This window comes from Schistocerca americana, chromosome 1, assembly GCF_021461395.2.
Source record: "Schistocerca americana isolate TAMUIC-IGC-003095 chromosome 1, iqSchAmer2.1, whole genome shotgun sequence".
Lineage (NCBI taxonomy): Eukaryota > Metazoa > Arthropoda > Insecta > Orthoptera > Acrididae > Schistocerca > Schistocerca americana.
Window position 1 is genome coordinate 578,198,654 of NC_060119.1, and position 12,509 is coordinate 578,211,162.

Genomic DNA, 12,509 nt, shown 5'->3' on the forward strand with positions numbered 1-12,509 from the left:
TTACATTTGTCTTCTAGCCATTCCTCCTTAATCATTTTACACTTCACGTCAGTCTCATTTTTTGGAGATTTATATTCACTTTCGCCTGTTTCATTTACTTTATGTTTATATTTTCTCCTTTAATCAGTTAAATTCAATATCTCATATTTTTTTCAAGGATTGCTACTGGGTCTTGTATTTGTATTTTTTTAAATCTCGGCCGGCTTTACTGTTTCATCTATTCTATTTTTCGTCTTTTACTGTATTCCTTTCCCCTGTTCAAATTACCCATTGCCTAATGCACCCTCTTAAACTCTCAGCAACCTCTGTTTCTATTCAGTGTTTTCAGGTTCCATCTCCTTAACCTCCTACCTCTTTACTATTTCTTCAGATTTTATCTACGGTTCATAACCAACAAAGTTGTGGTCAGAGTCCACATCTGTCCCTGGAAATCCCTTTCAATTTAAAATGTCATTCCGAAATGTCTGTCTTGCCATTACTCAGTCACCCTGAGACTTTCAGATGTCTCCAGGTATCCTCCACGTATACAGCTTCTTTTAATGAATCTTAAACCAAGTATTAGCATTGATTAAATCATACTGTGTGCAATATTCTGCCAGGTGGCTGCCTCTTTCATTCCTTCCCCAAGTCCCTATTCATCTGGTTTTTATCCTTCTCTTCCTTGTCCTACTATCGAATTACAATCTACCATCACGATTAAATTTTCGTCTGTCTGAATAAACCTCAATTAGTTATTTTGTCTCATCATACATTCCTTCAATCTCTTTATCATACGAGCACCTAGTTGGCAAACAAATGAAACGAGGAGTTCCTCAAGGAAGTCCTCTGTCCATGTCGCTGTTCCCCATTTCACTGGAACCTTTCCTCCGACATGTCTATGCTAGAGAGCAGGCTTAAATCAAGAAATAAAAAAGTTATAAGGGCCTATACTGACGATATGGAGGTCATTATAAGGAATAATGGAGACGTAAACACGCTAGCAGCAGTACGTACTGTAGAGCATCTGGAGCCAATTCAAACGAAAAAAAATAAGATGGTAAATCTCAAAGGTTTTGATAACATCAACGTCGAGTGTGCAAAATGAGGACGACGACATAAAACACTTGGGATTACCCTGACAGCATGCCCCATGAAAATGACGGCTTTAAATTGGAAAGTTGCAGCAGATATAGTGCAAGGAGCCATTATAGGGAATTTAATTCTATATATGAACCAAGTTCAAAGAACAAAGTATATCATCTCACGCATCCTTGCTATAGCTTGTTACACTGCCCAGCTGTTCCCAATACCAAGAATGATGGCGAGGAGTATAATTTCCAAAATAACAAACTTTTTGTCGGAAGGTGAAGCGTTCAGAGTACCTGCTAAAGTAGCCACTTTAGATACTAACAGTGGTGGTCTAGGATTAACTGATATAGCGGATAAAGCCTCAGCACTTCTTATCAAAAGGCAAGTTAATTTAATAAGAGACTCGCGAGAAAGCATAAACAGCCAGATTTTTGAGGTTATTACACCTCGAAGTCTGCATCCCCCGATTGACGTGCAGAATATCAACAGTCGCTTACGGCATATGAAGGTTTGCTGTGTAGAGTTCAGTTACGTAAGTTCCGAAATCAGACGGTCTCGACACTTGACATCAAAAGCCATAATGCGAGATCGAAAGAAAAGTGAAGGAAGGAGCAAAATAGAACCGACGGTTTCCAAACGTTGATTGAACTGAGATTTGGAAAGACATTAGTTCTAACGTGCTCACGTCTAATATAAAAACGTCATGGTACTAGACAGTTAACAACATAGTTAGCACAATTGGAAGACTGTACGCAATCGGATGCGTGAAACAAATTTACGTCAACCATGCCATCTAGTTGACACACCAATTCATAGATACAATTGCAGTGGTCACATGAATAGTTGGAGGTGAATCCGAGAGCAAACTGCTCTGATTACAAGGGCATCCCCTGAGAGAGTATATCACTGTCATTGATAAACAGGCCGGAAGCACGTTATTTTCCAGAGGCTAAAAATAACGCTGTGTACTGGTTGCTGGAAAATTTGGTTAATAACGTCATTAACAAACTAGGAACCAACAGAACCATAGAGTTTAAGGTACACACGTTGTGTAAATACCACAAATTTAGAAGGTATTCGATCCCCAAAAAAGTTCGGTAATATGTTAAAAATTATATTTGAAAGAATGGGCAATGGCTAATATAAAACAAGAAGATTGTGTTGACAGTGATGTGTAGCAGTTACCATAAGGATATTATTTAAATTTTGACTGTAAATTTTTGGCGTGTACTTTTTCCGCTTCTGAAAATTGTTTTTGAAATTTTACAAGCTAATGTACATAGCTTACGTGACAGTCACTTTGTGTGTCTAATAGTGTAAAAACACAAAACATTAAAGCTGCGTTATTTGTTCCTAGTATTATTATGAAACTTGACAGTTTTTATGGAAATGCCTTTATCGAATGCTTAAAACCATAAGAATGTATCTGATATAATGTAATATTGAATGGCTGGCGGAATGTCCTGTTCATTTTTGCACTGTTATGTATAAGTCAGTTTTCCAGTGAAAGATCTACACTCCTGGAAATTGAAATAAGAACACCGTGAATTCATTGTCCCAGGAAGGGGAAACTTTATTGACACATTCCTGGGGTCAGATACATCACATGATCACACTAACAGAACCACAGGCAAATAGACACAGGCAACAGAGCATGCACAATGTCGGCACTAGTACAGTGTATATCCACCTTTCGCAGCAATGCAGGCTGCTATTCTCCCATGGAGACGATCGTAGAGATGCTGGATGTAGTCCTGTGGAACGGCTTACCATGCCATTTCCACCTGGCGCCTCAGTTGGACCAGCGTTCGTGCTGGACGTGCAGACCACGTGAGACGACGCTTCATCCAGTCCCAAACATGCTCAATGGGGGACAGATCCGGAGATCTTGCTGGCCAGGGTAGTTGACTTACACCTTCTAGAGCACGTTGGGTGGCACGGGATACATGCGGACGTGCATTGTCCTGTTGGAACAGCAAGTTCCCTTGCCGGTCTAGGAATGGTAGAACGATGGGTTCGATGACGGTTTGGATGTACCGTGCACTATTCAGTGTCCCCTCGACGATCACCAGTGGTGTACGGCCAGTGTAGGAGATCGCTCCCCACACCATGATGTGGCCCTGTGTGCCTCGGTCGTATGCAGTCCTGATTGTGGCGCTCACCTGCACGGCGCCAAACACGCATACGACCATCATTGGCACCAAGGCAGAAGCGACTCTCATCGCTGAAGACGACACGTCTCCATTCGTCCCTCCATTCACGCCTGTCACGACACCACTGGAGGCGGGCTGCACGATGTTGGGGCGTGAGCGGAAGACGGCCTAACGGTGTGCGGGACCGTAGCCCAGCTTCATGGTCTTCGCCGATACCCCAGGAGCAACAGTGTCCCTAATTTGCTGGGAAGTGGCGGTGCGGTCCCCTACGGCACTGCGTAGGATCCTACGGTCTTGGCGTGCATCCGTGCGTCGCTGCGGTCCGGTCCCAGGTCGACGGGCACGTGCACCTTCCGCCGACCACTGGCGACAACATCGATGTACTGTGGAGACCTCACGCCCCACGTGTTGAGCAATTCGGCGGTACGTCCACCCGGCCTCCCGCATGCCCACTATACGCCCTCGCTCAAAGTCCGTCAACTGCACATACGGTTCACGTCCACGCTGTCGCGGCATGCTACCAGTGTTAATGACTGCGATGGAGCTCCGTATGCCACGGCAAACTGGCTGACACTGACGGCGGCGGTGCACAAATGCTGCGCAGCTAGCGCCATTCGACGGCCAACACCGCGGTTCCTGGTGTGTCCGCTGTGCCGTGCGTGTGATCATTGCTTGTACAGCCCTCTCGCAGTGTCCGGAGCAAGTATGGTGGGTCTGACACACCGGTGTCAATGTGTTCTTTTTTCTATTTCCAGGAGTGTATTATAAAGGTCTGATCACTTCAGATAATTAATATTCCATTAAAGTACAGCAAGTGTTGTTGCAAGGCTAGTCAACTTTATAACATGTCTTATCTGCCATTCTCAAGCATTTAAGAGATTGTCTAATTTGATTATTAAACTGTTTCTATGTGCGATGGGCATAAACCTCCCATATTCTGTATACGTTTTGGTGACTTCCATACAATTGTCTGCAATGCTCAGAGGTAGTCTGACTGAGCTGAGAACGTTGGAACACTGTTTCATCCCTTAACCTGTCACTCACGGAGAAGTTTTCCTTGTGTACAGTAAAATTTGCTGATATCCTTCATAAAGTGCTATTATGCTTCTGTAAATACTGCAGTGCATATTATTCAAAGTGCAGTTTTTAATTTATACGTGTTTGAAGAAGTTTGAATGTCTTTAAAAAACTCTTCTTGATGTTCAAATTAATTCTTTCTAGTAATTTGGTCAGTAACACAATCTTCTGTTGTATTTCTTCAACATAAGTATAATTGCAATGATGAAACTGTTTTTGTTTAAATCACTTTATGTATAGCATGTGTGCATGGTTAGTACATGTACATATATGTATTTGGAATGTGTAACACTAATCCTTAAATAAACGTTTTGAAGGTAAAATAAAGTGGTCTAGCGGTAGAGTCTTTGATTCATAATCAAATACGTCTTCGGTCACCCGTTAGATTCCAGCGGTTGCTTAATTTTGATTCATATTCAGCACAGGTGGCCGAATACTTCCGACATAAGAAGTCATTCTTACTCTGCCAACGGCTTGTCAAAAAGGGCGGAGGAGTGGACGGAGGTTCAGGGCACTCTCTTGTCCCAGGGGTGGGAGACTGCCCCTAAAGGCGGAAGAATCAGCAATGATCAACGGCACGAGGATGCAGAAGACAATGGAAAACACTGCATTAAAGACACGTGACGTGTATCCACAGGACATGTCCATCAGTCAATAAATGTGGGTAGAGATCTCTTCTGAAAAGCAAGTTGCAATACATCCCTGATATGCTCAATAATGTTCATGTCTGGGGAGTTTAGTGGCCAGCGAATGTGTGTGAACAGTGTTCCTGGAGCCACCCTGTAGAAATCATGGACGTGTGGGTTGTTGCAATGTCCTAATGGTACTGCCCAAGTCAGTCAGAATGCACAGTGGACCTGAATGGATGCTGGTGATCAGACAGGATGATTACGTACACATCAGCTATAAGAATCGTATCTAGACGTATTGCAAGTAGCATGTTTATATGTTTGTATGTTCGAAGCGCTATAGACTGCATTAATATCACAGAAAGTGCTCTGCGGCGTCTGTAAGGCACCCTGAGATTGGACAAAATTAATAGTTAGCAATGTTGAAGGTGAGCAGTGCTAGCGTGAGCGAACGGTTTGGACGTGTGTGCCTCATGGAGATTTAGTATTGGTTTGACATGGATTGTAAAATGATGATTGATGTATTTGCTAAAGTTTGGGAAATGGAATTATTGACTATTATATAAGTTTTGGAACTGGATGTCACATGATTAAGGTAAAATCTGCTAAGCACATTGTTCGCTCTTCAACAAAATCTTTTTATCGCTTACCACACGCCTACTAGTAGTTAGAGCCTTTAGTAGTTTGAATCATTTTATTTAGCTGACTGTAGTTGCCGCCTGCTGTCTTTTCTGTAGCTCGTGTCATGAAGATTTTCTGTGAGAAAAGTGACTTACGAAATGTACACCTACATCTACATCCATACTCCGCAAGCCACCTGACGGTGTGTGGCGGAGGGTACTTTGAGTGCCTCTATCGGTTCCCCTTCTATTCCAGTCTCGTATTGTTCGTGGAAAGAAATGTTGTCGGTATGCCTCTGTGCAGGCTCTAATCGCTCTGATTTTATCCTCATGGTCTCTTCGGTGAAGGTATGTTCTCGAAACTTCAACAAAAGCCCGTACCGAGCTACTGAGCGCCTCCTGTGAAAAGTCTTCCACTGGACACTGGAGTTTATCTATCATCTCCGTAACGTTTTCGCTATTACAAAATGATCAAGTAACGAAGTGCGCTGCTCTCCGTTGGATCTTCTCTACCTCTTCTATCAACCCTATCTGGTACGGATCCCACACTGGTGAGCAATATTCAAGCAGTGGGCGAACAAGTGTACTGTAACCTACTTCCTTTGTTTTCGGATTGCATTTCCTTACGATTGTTCCAATGAATCTCAGTCTGGCATCTGCTTTACCGACGATCAATTTTATACGATCATTCCATTTTAAATCACTCCTAATGCCTACTCCCAGATGATTTATGGAATTAACTGCTTCCAGTTGCTGACCTGCTATATTGTAGCTAAATGATAAAGGATCTTTCTTTCTATGTATTCACAGCACATTACACTTGTTTACATTGAGATTCAATTGCTATTCCCTGCACCACGCGTCAATTCGTTGAGATCCTCCAGCATTTCAGTACAATTTTCCATTGTAACAACCTCTCGATATACCACAGCATCATCCGCAAAATGCCTCAGTGAACTTCCGATGTTATCCACAAGGTCATTCATGTATATTGTGAATAGAAACGGTCCTACGACACTCCCCTGCGGCACACCTGAAACCACTCTTACTTCGGAAGACTTCTCTCCATTGAGAATGACATGCTGTGTTCTGTTATCTAGGAACTCTTCAATCCGATCACACGAATGGACTGACAGTCCACATGCTCTTACTTTGTTCATTAAACGACTGTGGGGAACTGTATCGAACGCCTTGCGGAAGTCAAGAAACACGGTATCTACCTGGGAACCCGTGTCTATTGCCCTCTGAGTATCGTGGACGAATAGCGCGAGCTGGGTTTTACACGATCGTCGTTTTCGAAACCCATGCTGATTCCTAGAGAGTAGATTTCTAGTCTCCAGAAAAGTCATTATACTCTAAGATAATAGGTGTTCCAAAATCCTACAACTGATCGACGTTAGAGATATAGCAAGCTCAGCACATCTGTTCGACACCCCTCTTAAAAACGGGGATGACCTGTGCCCTTTTCCAATCCTTTGGAACGCTACGCTCTTCTAGAGACCTACGGTACACCGCTGCAAGAAGGGGGGCAAGTTCCTTCTCGTACTCTGTGTAAAATCTAACTGGTATCCCATCAGGTCCAGCAGCCTTTCCGATTTTGTTTCTCTATCCCTCAGTCGTCTATTTCGATATCTACCATTTTGTGACCTGTGCGACAATCTAGAGGAGGAACTACAGTGCAGTCTTACTCTGTGCAACAGCTTTGGAAATGACATTTAGTATTTCGGCCTTTAGTCTCTCATCCTCTGTTTCAGTACCATTTTGGTCATAGAGTGTCTGGACAATTTGTTTTGATCCACCTACCGCTTTGACATAAGACCAAAATTTCTTACGTTTTTCTGCCAAGTCAGTACATAGAACTTTACTTTCAAATTCATTGAACGCCTCTCGCATAGCCCTCCTCACACTACATTTCGCTTCACGTAATTTTTGTTTGTCTGCAAGGCTTTGGCTATGTTTATGTTTGCTGCGAAGTTCTCTTCGCTTTCGCAGCAGTTTTCTAACTCGGTTGTTGTACCATGGTGGCTCTTTTCCATCTCTTACGATCTTGCTTGGCACAAACTCAACTAATGCATATTGTACGATGATTTTGAACTTTGTCCACTGATCCTCAACACTATCTGTACTTGAGACAAAACTTTTGTGTTGAACCGTCAAGTACTCTGAAGTCTGCTGTTTGTCACTTTTGTTAGACAAAAAAATCTTCCTACCTTTTTTTAATATTTCTATTTACGGCTGAAATCATCGATGCAGTAAAGGCTTTACGATCGCTGATTCCCTGTTCTGCGTTAACTGTTTCAAATAGTTCGGGTCTGTTTGTCACCAGAAGGTCTAGTATGTTATCGCCACGGGCCGGTTCTCTGTTTAACTGCTCAAGGTAGTTTTCAGATAATGCACTTAAAAAGATTTCACTGGATTCTTTATCCCTGCAGCCCGTTATAAACGTTTGAGTCTCCCAGCCTATTTCCGCCAAATTAAAATCTCCACCCAGAACTATAACATGGTCGGGAAATCCACTCGAAATATTTTCCAAATTTCCCTTCAGGTGCTCTGCCACAACAGCTGCTGAGCCAGGGGTCCTATAGAGACATCCAATTACCATGTTTGAGCCTACTTTAACCATGTATGGGTTATTGTTAGGATTTTTTCTGATTCAGTGCCATTCTTTTGTGTTAATTATTTGCAGCCAGATAACATGGCGTTTGTATATTGTGGGTCATAAATGAATAGGATGAGTCTGAGCTGTATCTGTCAGGCAAGATTCTGTAGATGAGAGTTGAGATGATAAAAAAGAAGCAAATCATTCAGTAGTTCAGTTGCAAAAAGTGGTTCAAATGGTTCTGAGCGCTATGGGACTTAGCCTCTGCGGTCATCAGTCCCCTAGAACTTAGAACTACTTAAACCTAACTAACCTAAGGACATCACATACATCCATGCCCGAGGCAGGATTCGAACCTGCGACCGTAGTGGTCCCGCGGTTCCGTTCAGTTGCATTCAGCAGTTCAGAATTAAAGATAGCAGTATCAAAGGTCCCACATCACTCCAGCTGCACACAGCCCACACCATTACAGATCCTCCATCAGGATGAACACTCCCTGCTGACATGCAAGGTCCATAGATGCATGAGGTTGTCCCCATGCCCGTACACGTCTATCCGCTCGACACATTTTAAAATGAGACTCGTCCGACCAGGTAAGGTTTCCAGTGATCAATAGTTACATGTCGGAGTTGATGGGCCCAAGGGAGCAATATAGCTTAGTGTCGTGCTGTCATCAAAGGTACACGAGTGAGCCTTCGGCTCCGAAAGCCCACATCCATGTTTCGATGAATGATTCGCCCGCTGAAATTTGTTGATGGCCCAGCACTGAAATCTGCAGCAATTTGCGGAAGAGTTGCACTTCTGTCACGCTGGACAGTTCTCTTCAGTCGTCGTTGACCCCGTTCTTGCAGGATCTTTTTCCAGTCACAGCGATGTCGGAGATATGATGTTTTACCGGATTCCTGATATTCATGGTACGCTCGTGGAAAGGTCGTACGGGAAAATTCCCGCTTCATCGCTACCTCGCTTAAATCTTGATAACCTGCCATTGTAGCAGCAGTAATTGATCTAACAACTGCGCCAGACACCTGTTGTCTTATATAGGCGTTGCCAATCGCAGCTCCGTATTCTGTCTCTTTGATTACATTTGAATACGCATGCCTATACCAGTTTCTTTGGCGCTTCGGTGTATGACCTTCCAACGTCGATGGACGTCATCGCCGAGATATACTGTGTTCTTGTTGGGCACGTTTACGGAATCAGTACAGGAAGTTGGAGAGACCCAGAGACTTGACAGAATGGCAGGCAGAAGCTAGCGGGTGATGGACGTGCCGACGACCCCATAAAAGGAGTTGCCCGTTGTGTGCTGAATTAACTCCAACTGTCTTGCGCATTTACAAGAATTTGAATACCACTCAGGCGTTTAAAACTGAAAACCATTGTCGTAAAAGATTTTAGCCTAGTACGATGTACAGTAGGGGACAAATTTTGTCAAGGATGACCGATCTCAAAACCAATTGGAGCTGCAGACACATATGTGGCGTTTAACAGGCAGTTTTTAGATGGTTTAGCTATGGCCACAAACGGTTCTATGAGGTTTTGGGAATATTTTCCTCACTATCAGTAGAGCGCACTCATTCCAATTATCGTGACCATGAACGAGGACGTTTATTTCTGCATGTCTGGTGATCCAGAGTTCCTTCTTCCTCCGCATTTTCATGATGAGCTTAATGTGGATGCGCCTGTCTTCCAAGACGACAGGAGCTATGGTCACAGGACTACAAACACACTTTCCACTTTTGGTGAATGTAGAGGCTAGGAATCGCAACTCGACTGACGAGAAAAATCACCTGATGTTAATCCAAAGTAAATTATCTGAGAGTCTTTGGAACTGCAGATAAACGTAGTAAACAACATCTCCAGACCTGTTACCAGTGCGGGAGCTAGTATTCGATAAGTGGCTAACGCCGGGTACGGAATAACTGAAGAAACTTGTAGGCTCCTTTTTTTGCCGTCTTATTACATGTCTCTTTTCTGAGAAGTACCAATAATAACGACAGTGGTGGTTTCACTTGTCACACAAATTTTCGTATGAAATGTCACTTACGTTAACGTAACAGTAGTAGCAATAGCTTTTCAAGTTGTTTGTTCCATGTTCTCTTATGTATTTTAATTTCTATTGCTGAACCTTAGATTAATTCTCTTTCCTTCTCTTATTTTTAATTCCATCCAGCATCCTAATTTCATAAAGCGCAAATCACATGAAAGAATAGCCAAGCTACTTTCTATAATTTCTCTACCTCTACGTTGGAAACACACACAGCAACTTCTAGAAGACCAAAAACTACATTAACAGTTGTGATATAAAAAATAGGTGGTGGATAGTGCCATACCAGCGGAAGGATTCATACTTAAAAAAGGGGTGAAATACGGACCACTAAGTTAATCACTAAAAACTATACGGAGTTCCTGAACACGCCGGTACTGCATTGTGGTCGGTCTCAGTAATCGATAAATTCAAAGCAGATGGAACCACCATTTTTTTTTTTTTTTTTTTTTTTTGGTCATCAGTCTACTGACTGGTTTGATGCGGCCCGCCACGAATTCCTTTCCTGGGCTAACCTCTTCATCTCAGAGTAGCTCTTGCAACCTACGTCCTCAATTATATGCTTGACGTACTCCAATCTCTGTCTTCCTCTACAGTTTTTGCCCTCTACAACTCCCTCTACTACCATGGGAGGCATTCCCTCACGTCTTAGCAGATGTCCTATCATCCTGTCCCTTCTCCTTATCCACATATTCCTTTCCTCTCCGATTCTGCGTAGAACCTCCTCATTCCTTACCTTATCAGTCCACCAAATTTTCAACATTCGCCTATAGCACCACATCTCAAATGCTTCGATTCTCTTCTGTTCCGGTTTTCCCACAGTCCATGTTTCACTACCATACAATGCTGTACTCCAGACGTACATCCTCAGAAATTTCTTCCTCAAATTAAGGCCGGTATTTGATATTAGTAGACTTCTCTCGGCCAGAAATGCCTTTTTTGCTATAGCGAGTCTGCTTTTGATGTCCTCCTTGCTCCGTCCGTCATTGGTTATTTTGCAGCCTAGGTAGCAGAATTCCTTAACTTCATTGACTTCGTGACCATCAATCCTGATGTTAAGTTTCTCGCTGTTCTCATTTCTACTACTTCTCGTCACCTTCGTCTTTCTCCGTTTTACTCTCAAACCGTTCTGTGTACTCATTAGACTGTTCATTCCGTTAAGCAGATCATTTAATTCTTCTTCACTTTCACTCAGGATAGCAATGTCATCAGCGAATCATATCATTGATATCCTTTCACCTTGTATTGCTTCCTCGATGTACAGATTGAAGAGTAGGGGCGAAAGGTTGGTTGGTTGGTTTGGGGAAGGAGACCAGACAGCGTGGTCATCGGTCTCATCGGATTAGGGAAGGATGGGAAAGGAAGTCGGCCGTGCCCTTTCAGAGGAACCATCCCGGCATGTGACTGGAGTGATTTAGGGAAATCACGGAAAACCTAAATCAGGATGGCCGGACGCGGGATTGAACCGTCGTCCTCAAGCATGCGAGTCCAGTGTCTAACCACTGCGCCACCTCGCTCGGTCTAGGGGCGAAAGGCTACAGCCTTGTGTTACGCCCTTCTTAATACGAGCAATACGATCTAGATACTTCACTCTTATTATTCCCTCTTGGTAGTTGTACACATTGTATATGACCCGTCTCTCCCTATAGCTTACCCCTATTTTTTTCAGAACCTCGAACAGCTTGCACCATTTTATATTGTCGAACGCTTTTTCCAGGTCGACAAATCCTATGAAAGTGTCTTGATTTTTCTTTAGCCTTGCTTCCATTATTATCCGTAACGTCAGACTTGCCTCTCTCGTCCCTTTACTTTTCCTAAAGCCAAACTGATCGTCAGCTAGTGCATTCTCAATTTTCTTTTCCATTCTTCTGTATATTATTCTTGTAAGCAGCTTCGATGCATGAGTTGTTAAGCTGATTGTGCGATAATTCTCGCACTTGTCAGCTCTTGCCGTCTTCGGAATTGTGTGGATGATGCTTTTCCGAAAGTCAGATGGTATATCGCCAGACTCATATATTCTACACACCAACGTGAATAGTCGTTTTGTTGCCACTTCCCCCAATGATTTTAGAATTTCTGATGGAATGTAATCTATCCATTCTGCCTTATTTGACCGTAAGTTCTCCAAAGCTCTTTTAAATTCCGATTCTAATACTGGATCCCCTATCTCCTCTAAATCGGCTCATGTTTCTTCTTCTATCACATCAGACAAATATTCACCCTCATAGAGGCTTTCAATGTATTCTCTACACCTCTCTGCTCTCTCCTCTTCATTTAACAGTGGAATTCCCGTTGCACTCTTAATGTTACCACCGT